This window comes from Poecilia reticulata, chromosome 4 (genome assembly GCF_904066995.2).
Source record: "Poecilia reticulata chromosome 4, P_reticulata-male-v2, whole genome shotgun sequence".
NCBI lineage: Eukaryota > Metazoa > Chordata > Actinopteri > Cyprinodontiformes > Poeciliidae > Poecilia > Poecilia reticulata.
The window spans coordinates 1,104,437-1,124,367 of record NC_088833.1 but is presented as its reverse complement, the minus strand read 5'-3'; the positions used below and the strand labels follow the sequence as shown (position 1 = coordinate 1,124,367).

Below are 19,931 nucleotides of genomic sequence, written 5' to 3'. Positions count from 1 at the left end.
GCATCTGCGACCGAGGACAGGAACTGTACTACACATCGCTGCTGAGAAGTCAAGCTTACTACTACTCGGTTCAAACCAAGCCGATTGTCCTATGATGGTGTTTGAGTAGAAATCATTGTGGGTACCATGGTCATTGATTTCACTGGTGCCTGAGGGTGGTTGCCTGGAGGGCCATAGGATAATGTTTCCCTCGGATGAAAGGATTGTCAGAGAGGGTTTTTCGATCCTATACCAATGGAACCTACAACCATGGGAGACCAATACACTACAAGTTAACTAGAAAATAAGTGTACTTATTTTAGGGGGGATATGTAGAGGGATATAATTATATTAATAGTAAAAATAATTGTTTGGTTGATTCACATTAAGATATGTTTTACTGAAAAGGAATTCAGTAAGATTGAGTGATGAATCGGTTTAATGATAAAATCACGACCGATTATCAGTGAACTGAAGGACAGACTCCATTGTTCAGCATCAGAGTTTAGATCTGCAGCTGCTGATAATCAGTTTGTGTTTAAAACGAGCTGCTGCTTAAACCTGTTAGCATCGTTAGCATCGTTAGCTCCGCTCAGAGTCTCTGCCGGCTGACAGAGAAACCATTACAGTGAACCCAGGAGAAGAATCTGCCTTCATTTATATCACTGGGAACCAGTTAACCTGCTAGTCTGAAGCTGGGAACCAGTTAGCCTGCTAGTCTGAAGCTGGGAACCAGTTAACCTGCTAGTCTGAAGCTGGGAACCAGTTAACCTGCTAGTCTGAAGCTGGAAACCAGTTAGCCTGGGAACCAGTTAACCTGCTAGTCTGAAGCTGGAAACCAGTTAACCTGCTAGTCTGAAGCTGGAAACCAGTTAGCCTGCTAGTCTGAAGCTGGAAACCAGTTAACCTGCTAGTCTGAAGCTGGGAACCAGTTAGCCTGCTAGTCTGAAGCTGGGAACCAGTTAGCTCGTGTATTTTATTTAAATATTCTTGGTCTAAACAATGAAAATAAACTGCTGTCTAAATTAGAAGCTTAAAGCTCAGATCAACTGAACAGGATGTTTCTGTTATTACTAAATAAACCTGTCAAAGTAAAATGAACTTTAATATATTTTAATTTCTTTGTTGATCCAAATACAAAAAGCTGGACAGCATGAAGGATTAAAATAAAAGGTGCAGTTATTATATTTGTACAAAGATCATTATTAAATCTTTATTAACCAAAAAAACATATTGGGTGAGAAGAAATATAAAAAAACATAAACCAATCAGCACATTATCCCAGTGATTCTCTGAGGTCTGAATAAGTCAATATAATCACAGTAAAGAGCCTGATGTGACACATCGAGTCCTAAAGTTCTCTAGAAAACTTAAAAACATGAAACATGGAGTTAAAAAAGTAAAACACAAAAACAATCAGAGTTTCTGTGGGACATCCAGTTCTAAACTGGTTCAACTGGTTTCTGTGATGGAAGCTGAAGTTTCTCTGCAGTTTCCAGTAAAGCATCTTTTTATCTGTGGAGCTTTGAGGAACATTTTCCTGTCAGCAGAAGAAGAAGCAGCAGAGAAAAGAGGTTTGAATGTCTTTCATGATTCAGAGCTGAACTGAAATGATTCCCATGTTTCCATCTCAGACCATTTCTGGTTCCAGGATGAAAATGAACCAGAGAGAAAAAAGATCAACTTTCCAGTTGAATCCAGTTCAGATCAAAACTCCATGAAGCCTCTAAATGGAGCCCAGTTTGAATCGGATCTTTATTGATCCAAAGAGACAAACAACATCAGACACTAAATGACAGACATCTTGGAGGTCAGAGGTCATCATCAGGATCCAGTCAGAGTCTCTTTAGACTCAAACTGCTGCAGCTTCAACCTCTGAGGATTAGCAGGACACAGAGACCGTTCTCTACTTTACAGAGATCTGAACCTGCAGAGAGAAGAAGGATCAGATCAGTGAGTGTTTCCAGCCTCTCCTGCAGCAGTCAGTGACGCAGCACATCCAGTAGACGGTTTCCAGGCTGCAGTCAGACTGATCTCAGAGCTGTGACCAAGATGAACCTGATCACTTGTTTCCTGTTGAACTGAGAGAACAAGCAGATCTGAGATCAGATCTGCTGCTGCCACAGTCTGATGAATGAGGACCACTGTCTCTAGACATGCTGGACGGCTGGACGCTGGAGTCCAGCTGGACGTCCTGGAGACATGGACACAGCAACAACACTCATCTTCACACCAACACAAACACAGGAACACAGCAAGCTGCTGCTGCTCTGATTGGCTGGTTGCTGTCTCTGTGTCCAATCAGGAAGCCTGAACCATTCTCCTCCCACTGAGAAGCTGCAGCTTTACTGGGAACACTGGAGCTTTGCTCTGATGCTAACTGGGTTTAGCTCAACATGCTGACAGCAACTGGACTCACTACAAACATTTACTTACAGTAAAGTCTCTACAAAACGTTTCAGCTGCTGAACATCTGAATCCTTCAGGTTGTTTTCTCTCAGGTCCAGTTCTTTCAGACGGAGGCTGTTGGACTTCAGAGCTGAGGCCAGAAAATCACAGCTGATCTTTGACAACCTGCAGCTCTGCAACCTGAACAAAGAATAAAAGATGAGCTGAAGCCAACAGGATGCAGGTGAACCAGTCCAACAGAACCAGTTAAAGATTCTCATGAATATTAAAGCCAACAAGCTGCTGCTTCAATAAAGACCTGCTGACTTCAGAACCAGAACCAGAACCTGGTACTGGGTCATGATGTGTTGGAGGATTTTAGTCAGTAAAATCATTCCAGGTTCTGATCAAAGTGTTGAAGCATCAATCATTGATTATTGATTTGTTCCTGTCAGATTCCAGGAATTCACTTTTCTAGACTGGGTTGAATGACCTTTGACCTGCTTGACCTGAGGGGGATTTCTACACACTGGGGGTCCGAATGCTGTCCTGTTCTGACCTCAGATCAGCAGGTCCAACTCAGAGGGACTAAATTAAACTCTGGATCCAGGAACAAACTCAGAAAATATTGATTAGATCAGAAGAAATGAACTTTGATTTATGATCAATTATAGATAATTATTCACTCAAATATCAATAATTATATAATTACAAACCTCAATGTTTTCAGTCTGCAGCCTTCAGTCTGTAGAAAACCACAGAGCTCCTTCAGTCCAGAACCTTCCAGGTTGGTTTCGTACAGCTCCAGATATGTCAGATGGGTCGGGTTGGACTTCAGAGCTGAGAACAGAGACGTCCAGCTGGTCTCTGACAAACTGCAGTTATAAATCTGAATAAAGAATAAAGATGAGCTGAAGCAACAGGATGCAGTTAAAACTGAAACATGAACAAATAATAAAATGTAGAAATTAATTTCCCTGAATGTAAAAGAACTTGATGAACTGATTCTAACATCTGATCCAGTCAAACTGGGTTAAAGAGTCCAAACCAGCAGAACCAGAACATTTGATCAACAAAGAAACTCAAAGTTTTATCTGAGCAGCAGCCTGGATGAGGTGAGCTATTTCTGCTGGTTCTGATCATCAGCTGGAGACCCGACTTGGTAACCGGATCAGAACCACTCAGTTTATCCATGAATGGCTTTGGGTTTTTCTTAAAGCTGCTGAAATCAATGGAGGCCATTATTTCCTCAGGAGACGAGACCTGATGAAGCTTAATCACAGAGACGAGGCTCCAACCGACTGAAGAGGACGGTTCCTCTCTGACCCGGCCCAACAGAACCACAGCTTCAGGACAGAGGGAGGAACCTGCTGCTGCAAACCTCACTGTCATTCAGCTCATCTAGATTTGCTTTTCTACAATCAGTCACTTCTTAGATGTTTCATTAATGGTGATCTGAACTGGTCAGTGTTTGTGGCTCGACTGGAGGATCAACATTTCATTCTGGATGTAAAGATGAGAATCAGAAATAAAACCATCTGAATCTTTACCAACCAACTGAAACATCTCCATCATTAATTCACTTCATTTGGATTATTTTACTCAGTTTGTTCATCAGTCAGAAACATTTTAAAAACTGAAAAGTTCAATAATCTCAAAGTCTGAAATAAAAAATAATTCATTTATAAGGTAAAATGTTTTAGAGATTTTGATCTGACATTAAAAAATGTTGTTTGAAAATATTACAATTATTCATTTATTAATTAAACTAAGAACAGAAGTATTAATTAATGATTATATTGTTTAAATAAAGTAAACAAACCCAAAACTCTTCACTTTACTGACTAAACTCTCCTGGATCTCAGACAGATTCTTCACATCAGAATCTCCACCTCCATCTATGAAGATCTGATTTATGTCCAGTTCAGTCAGATGTTGGTTGGACTTAAGAGATGAAGCTAAAACTTCAGATTCAGCCTTATAGATCGAACAGCCACCAAGTCTGTGATGAGAGAAGAAATAAATTCAGTTCTAATGAAATCAATCTGGATCATAAACAGGTAAAATATGATATCAGTGATGTCATCATGATGTCATCATCTGATCAACATCTGATCTTCAGTTTCCTGAGTTTGACCCGACAGAGAGTCTGTGCAGCTCCTGACTACAGTCCAGGTTCTGGTTCTGGTTCTGGTCCAGGCTTCATGTCCTCAGACCTTCAGCTCAGTCAGATGTTGAAGATCTTCTATCATCTGTGAAGGAAAGTTCAGTTTCTCTGCAGCATCAGAGCCTCAAAGGAGCTGCAGCAGCTGATGCAGAGGCTGACTGAGCTGGATGAAGGAAACTACTGGAGATGATGGAGAGGAGGAGGAGCTGCTCACAGCTCTGACTTGGACTAGGCCGTTTGGCTCCTGGAGATCTTCCACCAAGCAGGAAGTGAGTTATAAATGAAGTGAGCAGAGCAGGAAGTCCAGCCTGCTGTGGACCTCTGGCCTCTCTGGGTTTGTTTAGCCCATATCTGCTGCTGCAGCATCTAGAATCCTCCTCATCATTAATAATAGTAGCATATTCTATAGAAACGTGGCTCCCAGCAGCAGATTATTAAATGCTGCCACAGAGGAAACTGGGAGCAGACCAGACACATGATGCTCCCAGTTGTGTCTCCGTTCATCTGCTGGATTTGATGCTTTAACAAAGTAGAAAGTGGACAGTCGTCAACCTGCTTCAGCTAAAAGCTGCAGATTGTTCTGGTCGTCCTGCAGAGCAGCAGCAGAACCGGTCCTGCTGCTCCTTCAGGTCTGGACCGTCCTCTGTTGGTCTGAGAGGAACTGGGACAAACTGGTTGGACGAGGGACACGTGTCTCTGCAGTGGTCTGTCCATCGTCTCAGAGGAACAAAGGTTTGGATGTCAGAAGAAATTGTTGCTAAACTCCTAAAGAGCTGAAGAGCAAAACCCCTGGAGGAGACGGAGCGTTTGGGTCCAGCAGCATCTTCATGGTGAAGCAGTGAAAGTTCTCCAGGAACTAAAGAGGCTGGATGTCTAAAGAGGTGAAGCTCATGTCTCTGCAGGTCTTCATGGAGGACAGCTAACAGCTTCAACAGAGGCTGCAGATGAAGAGCTGATGAGGAAAATGGCTCCAGCTCTGGAAGCAGATTCTCAGAGCTTTGGGAGGATCTGACAGAAACCAGGACTTTTTCTGGAACCAGACAACAATCACCACATTTTGGTCTCACACTCTAAAAAGTGTTTTTTTGGGCTGAAGTTCATCTTATGGACTTATTTACATTAATTTAACTTAGTTCTTTTGCTTTTGCTATGCCAACTTACTTTTTTGTGTTCATTTAACTCAAAACTTACACTAAATAGTTGAACCAACTTAATTGAATTGTTTCCATATGTAACAAGCAATTCAATTAAGTTTATCCAACGTAATTTATTAAGTTTAACCAATTCATATATTGTAATCATCCAACTCAATTTGTTAATTTTATTTAACAAATGTATTAAGTATGTTTAAGATAACAGCTTTAAGTCACTCTTACTCAAATCATTTATTTTCTTCTAATAAACATTTAAAATCTCTTTGTCTTAATTCTACAGAAAGTCAACTCAAATTTTAAGTTGTTCCAAACTAAATATTTTGAAAAACTCTTTTACAGTGTCCTCTAAATATGCTCTAATTTAAAAGTTACAAATCTTTTCCTTAAAGGACCTTTTTACTTTGACTTTACTTGAAATAATTAAGTTCAATATTTGTATCCCACGTCTGACCATGACTCCAGCTACCAGGACAGATTCCCCAGTAAGCGACTGTGTCTCTGTGGGTAGAGCAGTCGTCTTGTGATCGGAAGGTTGTAGGTTCAATTCCAGCTTCCTCCTGCCACATATCGATATGGATATTGGTGTGTGAATGTGACTCTAATGTGAAGAGCTTTGAGTGGTCAAAGTGACTGGAAAAGTGCTGTGCAAGTTCAATGATTTGAGTAAGACTGACTTAAATCTGTTAATACATTGTTTAAAAATTAACAAATTGAGTTGGACGATTAGAATATATTGAATTGGTTAAACTTAATTAAGTTGGAAAATGTGAAGTCAAATCAGGAAAAAAATAAAACAAAAAGTCACGCGCTTCCACACGGACCTAAAGAGGGACGGATAAGGAAAAAAGAGAAGACGGAAGAGAAAGCATAGACATCAATACTAGACGCCTCATGGAGGCTGAGTCGTAGTAAAAGCGTCCGCCATCTTCTATGTGGCAGCAGAGGATCGGAGCTCCTCCAGTCCTGTGCTGTGTGTTTCAACCGTTTTACGAAACAAAATGGATTCATTAGGATTACCTTCCTCAGGTCAGGATGAAAGATCAGAATTACTTTATAGCCAGAAATTTGCTTCTAAACAACCGGAAAATATTTCCTATGTAGCTAAATTGGCCCGAAATAACCGCTGATTGTTAGCATAGCAGCTAATATAACCGCTGATTGTTAGCGTAGCAGCTAATAACCGCTGATTGTTAGCGTAGCAGCTAATATAACCGCTGATTGTTAGCGTAGCAGCTAATGAAACTGCTGGTTGTTAGCATAGCAGCTAATATAACTGCTGATTGTTAGCATAGCAGCTAATATAACGCTGATGTTAGTAGCAGCTAATATAACTGATGTTAACATAGCAGCTAATATAACCGCTGATTGTTAGCATAGCAGCTAATATAACCGCTGATTGTTAGCATAGCAGCTAACGTTTTCATACTGTTTTCTACTGAGAGCTGATGAAAAACTGCTGTTAGAGAAGTTCTTTAAAAACCAGAGGATTTAGTGAGTAAAGATCAGTCAGCATCAGAGCTGGAGCTGCTGGTCTTCAGTCTGTTTCCAGCTCAGCTTCACCATGTGGGTATTTAGCTATAAAGATGCTACGAGTCAGAACCCAACATGCTGAAAATGGCTTTTTATGAATGTGAAGGAAACATTTATGTATTTTCTATGTCTCTTTTGGATAATTTCTCTTTTATTCTTGGCTTTAGCCTGTGAACCAGGACGTCTCAGAAGTCATTGAGTTCTCCCAGTGTGACCAGCAGACTGAAGCCTGTGACCAGTGTTCCCAGTATAATAAATACACGTTTTATTCCTTCCATTTTTTTTGTATTTTTAAATATCTCAATCAGAAGTATTATTGTAATAATGTAGATTTTGTAATGAAATATAATTTACTCTGTTAGAATTATTTTCACTCTGTTGTCAATAACAGAGTTGACATACTGTAATAAATATTTATTCTCTGGAAAAAAGTAAGAAAAATATGTAGTTTAATGTTTGATAATGACTGATTTATAAATCAAAAGTCATTTCTCAATAACGTATAAAAAATACAGGAACATTATTTGTCTTGAAATGTTAAATGTACATTATGGAATTATGTAAATATATTCTTTAATAAAACACTGTAAAAGTATGTCTGTTCATCAATTTCAATATAAAAATTATCAGAATCATTTCTATCAAATAAAACATTGTGCTCTTTATTCAGAAATGCCCCAAAATTATTAAATAATCACATCAAAAGTTAGAAACTGCTTTAGTAATTTCTTTGATTGTCAAATATTTTAATGTGTGAGAAAATGTGTCAATGACAGGTATTAACTTAAAATACTTTGTAGAACGGCACTTTATAAAGTTCGGTCCATTCACTTGTATTAGCTCACTGGCAGAGATGCCACATTCAACATGGCGGACGCTGTTACGTATCGCAGCAACGGGCCGACACGCTCCATGACCTATGACCCGCTCCATGAGGCGTTTACGTATTAATGTCTATGAGAGAAAGCCGCCAAACAAAGAGGGCAGGAGTTTGCTGATTTTTGAATCACAGATCCAAGTCAACCTGTGTAAAACTGGATGATCTTGTAGATGAGCAGAGAGGCAGCCGGTAAGACATGAGCTGTATTGTTATGAGACCGCAAAGTTGTCTACATTCCTCCAGCCAGGCTTCCTGTTTGGCCGATCGGATCATTAACACCTAATAGTGACAGCTGAACTGAAGTGGCGATGACGCTTGCCGTTCATTGATTGATGGACTTTTATGATTGAATTGTTTATTGTATTGATGAAATGGATTTGGGTACCAAGTTTAATTGTTAATTAATTTATCATCTACTTGAAAGAATAATTTAAAGTTAAATTTATAATAAATATTTATTATTAATGTTGAGAAGCAGATGTTTGTATGTTAAGAAATGAATGAAATGTAAAAATAAATATTAACTTGAGATGCACTTTAAAATTAAGCTTAAAGTTAACATAAGTTTAGTTACTTGTGTATTTAATTTTGATTACTCTATATGTTTAATTTGTGATGGGTTGGTTGGTATTATCTAATTTGCCATTTCCTTTGCAATTGAGTGAAATTAATTTATACAGATCAGTAATTATTATTTATTGGGTTTGTTTAAAGGTTTTTACCTGCACTTTCTGGATCAACGGTGAACATGTCCATACACTGTAAAATAAATGGAAGTAAAAGCAAGGAAAACTGTTTGGTCCTTCGAGTAAATCCCTGTCATTAAGAGTCTCCATGGGATCATCCATCCCTTTGGATGACGGGATGAGGAAGATCAAAAGTGTTCACAAAATTTATAATTAATGCAATGGTTTATTTTAATGGTTCAACTTTCCATCAAATCTAAACAATTATTTTATAAAAACAGTCAAAGATCCTAAAAGGTGAATTATGGAGCAGCAGCTCAATGAGTGAAGAAGAGTTTAAAGTTTAAAAAGTCTCTCTGGCTGATTGGATCTTAGAGAAAATAGACATTTTCTAGAGTTCAGGGTTTTCTATTCATTTCAACCTGAAAACTGATAAAAAGTTAAATATTTTTAAATGATCAAAATGTCTAAAAACCAGAAGCTGCAGCTGTCCTGGATGAACTGAATGTTTAGATGTTTGAATGGCTGAAATCATACAGAGGATGAAGGAAGAAGAAGAAACAGGAGGACAATAGTGCTGAATCAGCATTCACACAATGGAAACATCTGGACTCACCGAGCCTTTCTGCAGTTCCTCACAGCTGGAACCAGTCTCAGTCGTCCTGACTCTGATGTTTTGTACTTCTTCAGGTCCACCTCATCCAGAACCTCTGACATCTGCAGCATGAAGGCCAGAGCTGAACAGTCAGTCACTGAGAGCTCCTTCCCTGAATCCAGCAGCCGTTGGATCTCCTGATAAAATGAGACGTCGTTCATCTCCACCAGACAGTAGAAGATGTTGATGCTTCTGTCAGCAGAGATTCTATCAGTGTTCATCTCCTTCAGGTTGGTGATGATTCTCTGGATGGTTTCTGGACGGTTCTCTGTCTGACCCAGCAGATCTTCTAAGAGTCTCTGGTTGGACTCCACAGTGAGACCATGAAGGAAGCGGACAAACAGGTCCAGGTGGCCATTTTTACTGCTGAGGGATTTCTCCATGACTTTCTTCATGAACTCATCTAGAGATGTTTCATTGTATTCTTCTCCCAGGAACGTCTTGATCACCTCTGACCTCCTGCTGGTGAAGCAGTGGAGCATGTAGACGGCAGCCAGAAACTCCTGGATGCTCAGATGAACAAAGGAGTAGACGGAGATGTTGTGCGTTCCGCTCTCCTTTTTAAACATCTCAGTGAAAACTCCTGAGAACAATGCAGCATCTTTAATGTCGATGCCACACTTATCAAGATCTTTGTCATAGAAGACCAGGTTTCCCTCCAGCAGATGATCTAAAGCCAGACTACCTAGAGAATCAATCAGCTTCTTGTTCTCTGGACTCCAGATATTTTTGTCTTTTGTCGTCCATGAATTTTTTCTCCTTGATTGTGAACTGAAGCAGCAGGAACTTGATGTACATCTCAGTCAGGGTCTTGGGCAGCTCTCCTCCCTCTCTGGTCTCCATCACATCCTCCAGAACTTTAGCAGTGATCCAGCAGAAAACTGGGATGTGACACATGATGTGGAGACTTTTTGATTTCTGGATGTGGGAGATGATCCTGCTGGCCTTCTCTTTATCTTTGAATCTCTTCCTGAAGTACTCCTCCTTCTGGGGGTCAGTGAACCCTCTGACCTCTGTTACCATGCTGACGCACTCAGCAGGGATCTGATTGACTGCTGCAGGTCGTGTGGTTATCCAGAGGAGAGCAGAGGGAAGCAGATTCCCCCAGATGAGGTTTGTCAGCAGAGCATCCACTGAGCTGGACTCTGTAGCATCAGTCAGGATCTCCTTGGTTTGGAAGTCCATTTGAAGTCTGCTCTCATCCAAGCCATCAAAGATGAACAGAACCTGGAAGTTTTTAAAGCTGTGAATTCCTGCATCTTTAAAATCTTCAAAGAAGTGATGAATCAGTTCCACCAGGCTGAACTTTTCTTCTCTCAGTACATTCAGCTCTCTGAAAGTGAATGGAAATATACACTGGATGTTCTGGTTGGTTCTGCCTTCAGCCCAGTCCAGAGTGAACTTCTGTGTTAACAGAGTTTTCCCAATGCCAGCCACTCCCATGGTCATCACTGTTCTCATTGGTTCATCACTTCCAGGTGGGGTTTTAAAGATGTCTTCTCTTCTGATTGTTTCTTGTTTCTTGGATGCTGTTTCAATCTGTCTGACCTCATGTTCCTGGTTGACCTCTGTAGTTAACCCCTCTGTTATGTGGAGCTCTGTGTAGATCTGGTTCAGAACCGTTTTATTTCCAGGTTCAGCGATGCCTTCAGAGAGACTCTGGAACTTCTTCTTCAGATGATCTTTAAGCTCCTTTTGACACCAAACATCAAAATCTGAAGAAAAAAAACAATAAAAACAATTTCTGATATTCTAAGAAGGGTTTGTGTATGAACCGCTATGATGGAAAAATAATTTCAGAAAACTAATTATTTTTTGGGGGCTGCACAGTGGCGCAGCTGGTAGAGCCATTGCCTTGCAGCAAGAAGGTTCTGGGTTCGATTCCCAGTCTTTCTGCATGGAGTTTGCATGTTCTCCCTGTGCATGGTGGGTTTTCTCCGGGTTCTCTGGTTTCCTCCCACAGTTCAAAAACATGACTGTCAGGTTAATTGGTCTCTCTAAATTGTCCCTAAGTGTGAGTGTGTGTGCGTGTATGGTTGTTTGTCCTGCATCTCTCTGTGCTGCCCTGCGACAGACTGGCGACCTGTCCAGGTGAACCCACCTCTCGCCCAGAACGTTAGCTGGAGAGGCACCAGTACCTCCTGACCCACTAAGGGACAAGGGTGTTAGAAAATGGATGGATAATTATTTTTCTACCAAGGTGTCTAAACCTGAAAGTAATTCCAATTTCAGTCATTGAGGAAATATAAAATTATAATTCTGATTTTCTGAATAAAACTCCCACTGAGGTGACGGATAAAAGAAAAAAAGCAAATAAATTAACCAGGTTCTTGCTGTACAGATTTGATTAAATCAGTTTTGCTCATTAAAACTCTCATTGTTTTCTCTGGTTGTAGGTTTTAGTTAATCAGACATGTTTTCCACAGAGCGACCTCTGACCTTTCGTCAAAGTGTTTAATTTGAAATGTTATTCTTTTTAGCAGTGTGTGGTGGAAAATGACTGCAAGTTAACATCTGCTGATCATGTTATTTGGAATGCTTGTGAACTCTCACCACAGTGAAGTTATTTGGGTTCCATGATCCAGGTTGGGACTTGTTTCCCACAGCTGCATGAGAACCAGACTGTCTCAGCCATTGTTTTGGATTCTTTATCCTGGTATAAACTCATGTGCGTCTCTGCCTGGCAGAGCTTTTCATCCAGACCTGCTTCATCACTCATTGTCCTACAAGCTCTCTGAGTTCTGCACAGTTCACAAATAAACCTGATTGAGGGATTTCTCCTGAACAGTGCTTGGTGATCATTTGTTCCACAACAGTGTCTGCAAGCTGGAAACAAAGAGCCAAACTGGCCACTTTATTAGGTACACCTGTCCAGTTGTTAATGGTTGGAGGTTTTAGAAAGGCAGCAGGAGCTGAGATGAAATCTTATTGCAGTCAAACACATGAAACTTTAAAGGCATTAGCTGTAATAATAGACTGAGAAATTTATTTCAAATGTAAAAAGATAAGAGAAAATATTGTTGCCTGTTGAGTTTTGATAAAAACCAAATATTCATCATCTTCCATTTCTTTTATTTTACTTTAGCTCCAGTTGATGGATTTAGGCCCAGCTAATATATACACTGGTCAAAAAAATAAAGGGAACACTTCAACAACACAATATAACTCCAAGTAAATCAAACTTGTTTGAAATCAAACTGTCCACTTAGGAAACAACACTGATTGACCCGACAAGGGTCCCCGTTGATTTACTTGGAGTTATACTGTGTTGTTTAGGTGTTCCCTTTATTTTTTTGAGCAGTGTATATCAGACAGGTTTACTACTGTTCACATTATGAAAATGTTTTTTGATTTTAATTATTATTACTTTGTAATATAGTTTGACTGAATATTGCTCAAAATGTATTTATATAAGAGCCCAGATGAACATTATTATAAAGTTTATTTGATAGGGACAGACACACATCAACATGGACAAACTGAATAAACATCATTCCTTGTTAGCATCATAGCAACAGCTGATTCACAGCACTTGTCCCTAGATGGGCTTTTTAAAAAATAACTAAAAATTGAAGTGATAATCAGTTAAAATAACTGTTTTGAAGTTTTTCACTAACAACAATACCGCTTTTGTCCGATGTGTAAACAATGTGTCATTAGCATACATTTGCAGATTAACTTCAGGACAAATTTCAGGAAGACTATTAACATACAAACTAAAAAGGACCGGACCTAAGATGGTTCCCTGTGGAATCCCTGTTGCAAATTTGCAAAAGACAGATTTACTGTTATTTATGACAACACATTGTTCACGATCTTCCAAATATGATTTAAACCAAGACGATGACCTTTCTGAAAAATTAAATGATGAAAGCCTTGAGATCAGTAAAGTGTGATTCACCGTATCAAAGGCCTTTTTCAAAACAAGAAAAACTGCACCAGTAATTTGTCCCTTGTCAAGTGATTGTTTAACCTTTTCAAGCAGCAGACTTACAGCGTCTCTGTGGAATGTTGACGTCTGAAACCAAACTGAAGCGGATGCAGAAGATTGTTACTTTCTAAATAAAGTAGTAGCTTTTCCAGAATAATTTCTCCAGCACTTTTGACATGACCGGAACCAGACTTATTGGCCTGTAGTTGCTGATTTCATGTCGACTTCCTGATTTAAAAATCGGTTTCACAAAAGCTTTTTTCCATGCATCGGGAAATTGCCCTGTTCTGATGGAAATGTTAACTATATGAGTTAAAGGTTCTACTAAAATCTTACTGTATTTTTTAAAAACATAGCGTGTAAATTATACATATCCTTTGCGTGAGAATTATTTAAACTGTTAATGGCTTTTGAACATCAGAGTAATGAATTTCCTTAATCTCAAAGAGATCAGAACAGTTTTGGTTGGTTTTGTACCGTGTGTTTCCATTGGAGCTGGCAGAAACTTTGATGCCAAGTCTTTAACTGAAGAGAGGAAATAATCATTAAACATTGTCACTAGCTTAGCAGGATCAGTTATGGTTTTTCCTGCTATTGCAAGTTCATATTTATGTTTAGTGTTTTCATTGGGATTCAGTAAACTGTTTAGTTGTTTCCAGATCGTCTTACCATTCCCTCCAGTTTCTGATAAGACATTTGTGTAATATTTAGCTTTAGATTTGTACATTTCTTTAACTACTCTGTTCCTCAAACTTTTAAAAAGCAGCCAATCTGTGGTCCTTTTAAGAAAAGATTTTAAAGCATAGTCTCTCTTTCTCATTAACAGCCGAATGTCATCCGATACCCAAGGTATATGCATTTGTTGAGCTGGAAAACTATTAAACTGACAAAGCAGTGATGGTCCAGCAACACCGATGTGTTAAGGCTGTAGATGGACGGTAGACAGTCGGAGAGATCATGTCATGCAGATCAGCAGCAGTTTATCATTTACTCCATGTTGGCGCTGCTGCATCACAGTGTGAATTTGGTAGCTGTCTGTGTGTTTCTGCAGGTTCTTCATCTGTAGCTGAATGTTACATTTTTATGTACTGGGTACTGGAATCAATACTAAAATGGGTTTTTATCTTGTGCATTTCTGCCATGTTTGTTTTTTACAATATTTTACAGTAAATATAAAGTTCCCAAAGTTTATATTTCATGAGCAGCAACCAGTCACCACAGGTGATGTTAAATAAAAAGCTGCTGAATCCAGAACGTCATTGAGCTCATGTGACTGTTTGATTAAGATTTCTGTATTTGTTGGTTTCTCTTGTTTGATTTCAGTTGAATTCATTTTCACATGTAATCATGTTTTAATTGTTGTAGAAATCCTCTTACCCTGCAGACGGTCAGCCAGCTCCTCCTGCTTCATCTTCCTCAGGAAGTTCAGGGTGATCTTCATCACTGCCTCTCTGCTGCTCCTCTGCTCTTCATCCTCACCCCTCATCACCTCCTCATCCTCACTCTGACCCTCTGAGCATTCTGGCTCATCTGGACTCAGAAGCTTTTGGATCTTCTTCAGCTCGTTCTTCACGAATGTGACAATGTTTTCCTCCAGCAGCTGGAACAGAATGAGAAGATATCAGACTAGATCTGGACATCAGGTCCATGTTGGACAGACTGACAGTCCTCTGGTCTACAGACTGAACAGAACCAAAGTACAGACCATAAATATGGAGTCCAGCTGGGTTTGGTGCTGCTGGGCAGACGGATCAGTGGGAACCTCTGGGCTCTGCAGATCCTCTCTGTGGAGGAACCGGGACAAATGAACCAGAATCTGTCTGTCCACACAGAGACAAACTGAGATGATGCTTCTCTGCAGATTGGAGGCAGAATTAGCTCTGCATGGTTCTTTAGTTTTCTAAAGCTTAAACACGGCAGCACAGGTTCCATCTGTGTTTAACTGAGATATTTTAGGATCTGTTTTCTGATGACTGGGACTGAAACGCTGAAAGAAGGACAGCAGCAAAAGTCTGTTTGGTTTAGGTTTAAATATCCAGAACAGAATAAAACATGATCCACCTTCTTTATGCAGAAACAATTAAATTAGCTCTGATTTAGAATTCAGACCAAAATTATTCATACCCTGGCAGATTTAATTTTTAATAAAATCAGTAAATTTAAAAGGAAAAAAAATTATGTAATTCATACTTTTCTCCATAATCAGAATTACAGGAATCAACTGTTTTAACCTTGGAGCTCCACTAATGTTTATCTCCTCCACAGATTCTCAACATTGTGTCAGCATTTCTTTAGATAAATCCCTAAAATGCTCCAACAGGAGGTTTCCACAGAGCTGGAATCTAAGATGGCAGCAGGTGGTGCAGCTCTCAGATCATTACATGTTTCTCCCTGTTAATAAACTTTCACATCTTGTTCTGCAGCTGCAGAGTTTTCTAGGTTCCTCATGTCTCCCAAACGTTGCTAAAGACCCAGAAAGTCCCTAAAAACATTCAATCATGATGACTTTTTAAAATACAACACAGAAAATCAAATGTGACCAGAACTGGTATATTTTATGATCATGTCAGTTGAACATTGAACAGAACCTTTGGACCCAGCTCTTTGCTGCTGGAGGCTGGTCTGATTTAAAACGAATATTAAAGTCCTTAGATCTGTTGCTCTTCCATGACACACAGCTGGGCTCAACTGCATGACTCCTGCAAATTAATGAAAAGGTCATATTAGAAATGGATTGGTGATAAAAAGCCTCCCTGGTTGTTAGCAGCACGACTGGATTGTTTTCCAATAATCACATTAATATATTTGTATAAAACCGTCAAATTTCTGAGGAGAAATATTTCTTCAGGTGATAAAAGGCCAAATTTGTAAAGGTAATATTTGTTGGGCTCACATGAACACATTTAAAAAAATAACAAACTTAGATCCAGCTCACTTCTTTGGGTTGTTACTGCTGAAGGAAACACAGCTGGGTCCGGGTCCAGGTTCTGGTTCTGGTTCTGGTTCTGATGGCTTCCTGTGAATGGAGACAGTTTGGTGATTCCACTGCTGAACTTTGACCTTTCCTGCACAGGTAAAGGTCATGACCTCACCTGTGGTCCTGGTGTTCCCCACTAAGAGACATTTTAGAGGGATGGACTGTGTCCTCTCCGTCCTCACACTGATCCTGCTGCCACTAGGTGGCGCTCCTCCACTCACCTGAAAACACAAATAAGTTTGAAACTTTAATTATTTATATTCATGTTTCATTGAATTTATATTTATTTTCTAAATAAAGTTAGAATCAAATGTTGAAATGATTAATGAATAGAGTGGAAAATAATTGATCATTTTGTGTTTTGAGGAATCTTGATGAATCTGAGACTTTGAGAGAAAAATGGCAGGAGACACTCGTCCACATGACCTGTTAGTAAAACAGCTGGAGAATAAAAACATGAAGCTCATTGATTCAGAACTAAAATAAAATCAAGTAAGAGTAGAAATACGTCATAGTAAAATTACTCAAGTAAAAGTAAAAGCAAAGCGTAGAAAAGTATTTCTGAAAATACATTTTTCAAAGAAGTTACTCAAGCAAATAAAAACTAACTCTGACTGAAGTGGAGTTTTGAATAAGTGACATTTCTCCAGTGGTGGAGAAAGTACTCAAAAAATTTACTTAAGTAAAAGTACAAATACACAGACAAAAATGTAGACAAGTAAAAGTAAAAATGTAGTAGCTTTTAAAAATACTTAAGTATTAAAAGTAAAAGTACTTGCTGAATGGATTACCTAATCGCTAATATCATTAAGTGAACCGATCTATTTAATTTTAATACATTGGAAATGTGCCATTTTAATGAACAATGCCACAGATAAAGCATGTTTTTATTGTGTTCACTCTGTAACATATTTAGACTTAGATATGTGATTCTATGCATCATAATTTCAGGGATGGAAACATCTTGTCTCCTGTCCTAACATAACATGAACTTCACTTTTTTTTTTTTTTTGCCAGTAATGGCTTTTATTTTGAAAGAAATCCAACTGGCAGGGGAGGACATGGAACCAAGGAGCCACGTAGCAGAGTTGTAGTCTAGACCACCGAACCTGAGACCAAATCAAGACTAAGACCAGCGGCCCGCGCTACATGACACAAGAAAATTAAGTGCACCTATCAAAATTGCCTCTCTAAGTGATCTCAAAGATCCACATTCCCAGTGAGGCTTCAGTCCTTTAGGACTTAGTAAAGATCCGTCCAGAAGAATCGGATCGTTCCTGAATGTTATATCACTATATTGCACTTTGGTCACAGCGTTGTCCCGGAAGTTTCTGCTGATTCTGAACGCAACGACCCTTAAAACGATCTAAACCATCACAACGAAAGAAATGTTAAGTTTCTTACCCACAGATTGCGGCAAATCCAAACTGCGTCAAAATGAGGAAAGTGAAAATAAAACTCAGAGACGTTCAGGGACCAAAGAAAAGTCAGAAGAAGTCAGACTCAATCTAAAATAGACGGGAAATACGGTATATTTAAAGAAATGATCCTATTTAACTGATTATATTTTCTCCCTCTAAATCAGAGGTTCCCAAACTGTGGGGCGCGCCCCCTGAAGGGGGCGCCGTGCCTTTGCAGGGGGGGCGCGGGAAGCCGTCTGGATGAAAAAAGAAAAAACATGAACGCTGTATATGCTGGGTTTTTACCTTAGAATGGCCAACTCTCTGTTATTCCTCTGTTAGTTTGATACAGTAGGGCTTCCACACTTCCCATATCTGTGTCCTCTGTCACTTTTATCAGCAGTTAATACTGTTTAATCCGGTGTTAACTTGTGGTAACCTGTTTTTCCGAGCCGCCATTAAACGCAACATGAGCGCTACGACGCTCGCGCTGGGTTTCCACCTGTGCGGCAGTGAAGGAGACCTGCTGCTGCTGGGCGGAGCTGCACAGGTGTTAGAATCATGGCAGCAAACCAGCAAAACGCAAAGAACTTTTCACAGTTTTTCCCCAAACTAACAGACTGAGTTGAGTGAAGCTGCTGGATGCAGGTAAAGTTAGTTAAAAGATGACTAGCTAATACCAATACAGCACCTGAAGCTTAACAAGTAGCCTGTAGGCTACCGGTGTTGTTGTCTATGTCCAGCTACGTACAATCATTTGTTTGCCCCCAAAAGTTCCAGCTCAGCTTCACCATGTCGGTATTTAGCTATAAAGATGCTACGAGTCAGAGCCCAACATGCTGAAAATGGCTTTTTATGAATGTGAAGGAAACATTTATGTATTTTCTATTAACTTTTGGATAATTTCTCTTTATTCTTGGCTTTAGCCTGTGAACCAGGACGTCTCAGAAGTCATTGAGTTCTCCCAGTGTGACCAGCAGACTGAAGCCTGTGACCAGTGTTCCCAGTATAATGAATAAATGTTTCATTCTTTCACTTTTTGTGTATTTTTAAATACCTCAATCTGAAGTATTAGTGTATTAATGTAGCTTTTGTAATGAAATAAACATAATTTACTCTGTTAGAATTATTTTCACTCTGCTGTCAATAGTTGACAAACTGTAATAAATATTATTCTCTGGAAAAAGAAAAATATGTAGTTTAATGTTTGATAATGACTGATTTATAAATCAAAAGTAATTTCTCAATAACGTCTAAAAAATACAGGAAAATTATTTGTTTCTTGTCTTGAAATGTTAAATGTACATTAAATGATCTGCAGCTGCTTTAAATACACTTTGAAACCACGACAACGCATGTATATCTATCTAGTTATCGGATTCTAAACAATTTCATGACTTATTCTCGTCATAACTTGTTGCGTCTGCTGAACTGACAACTCCGCTGCCGGTCGATCTCCTCCTCGTACTGGACGATGGTTTTTTCCAGCTGGGTGAAGATTTCTTCAGCAGCAGCAGTTAGTCTCTCTCTGATAAACTCTCTCAGAGGCTCAACGGAACACATTGTTGCTGCGCAGACTCACAACACACCTGGACACGGCCTGAGACACACGAGCTAACGAAGCTAACCGGAAGCGGTAAAATGCAGCCTGCTGCTGCCACCTGCTGGACAGAAGTGAAGCTCAAACATGTGAACGTCAGAATAAATAATAATATAGGTATTATCTAATAATACCTGCTGGTTAAATGCTTGTGGTCTCACCAGCTGAAGTGGTTCGAGTCTCACGCAAAAGGCTGGAAGTTGTTTTTCCTGCAGCTGCATGAGAACCAAACTGTCTCTGGGGTCAAACTCTCAGCCTGCAGAGCTTTCAGTCCAAACAGTGACCGTCTAATATGCTCTGTTCTGGTCACAATATATGAAGAAACCTGATTCAGCGATTTCACCCAGCAGTGCTCGATATATAAAGAAACTAAATATTTATATAGCACTACATTTAGTTATTTCTTTAAACAAACTACTATTTATCTCCTTACACAAATCAGAGTTTATAGTTTCTCATGGTTTTTGCTAAATTAAGGGCCTTTTGTGCTACAGCAGAAATATTTAAAACTATTTTACTTTTAGCTCATGATGAGAAAAAACATCAACCATCAAACCCAAAACATCTACTGGTGTTTATCTGCA

General features: G+C 39.3%; 1 long non-coding RNA gene and 1 pseudogene across 2 annotated transcripts; both read right to left on the bottom strand.

The window, feature by feature from the left end:
• Positions 1-1,499: 1,499 nt before the first annotated feature.
• Positions 1,500-3,074, bottom strand: LOC145551293 (uncharacterized). Its single transcript, XR_014087101.1, has 2 exons — positions 2,416-3,074; positions 1,500-1,906 (listed from the first exon to the last, which is right to left on the bottom strand). It is a non-coding gene; the product is annotated as an uncharacterized LOC145551293 (long non-coding RNA).
• Positions 3,075-8,990: 5,916 nt separating this feature from the next.
• Positions 8,991-17,827, bottom strand: LOC145551257 (NLR family CARD domain-containing protein 3-like; annotated as a pseudogene). Its single transcript, XR_014087087.1, has 7 exons — positions 17,752-17,827; positions 16,463-16,568; positions 16,306-16,386; positions 15,959-16,069; positions 15,076-15,154; positions 14,748-14,970; positions 8,991-11,154 (listed from the first exon to the last, which is right to left on the bottom strand). The product of XR_014087087.1 is annotated as an NLR family CARD domain-containing protein 3-like (transcript).
• Between the last annotated feature and the right edge of the window lie 2,104 nt (positions 17,828-19,931).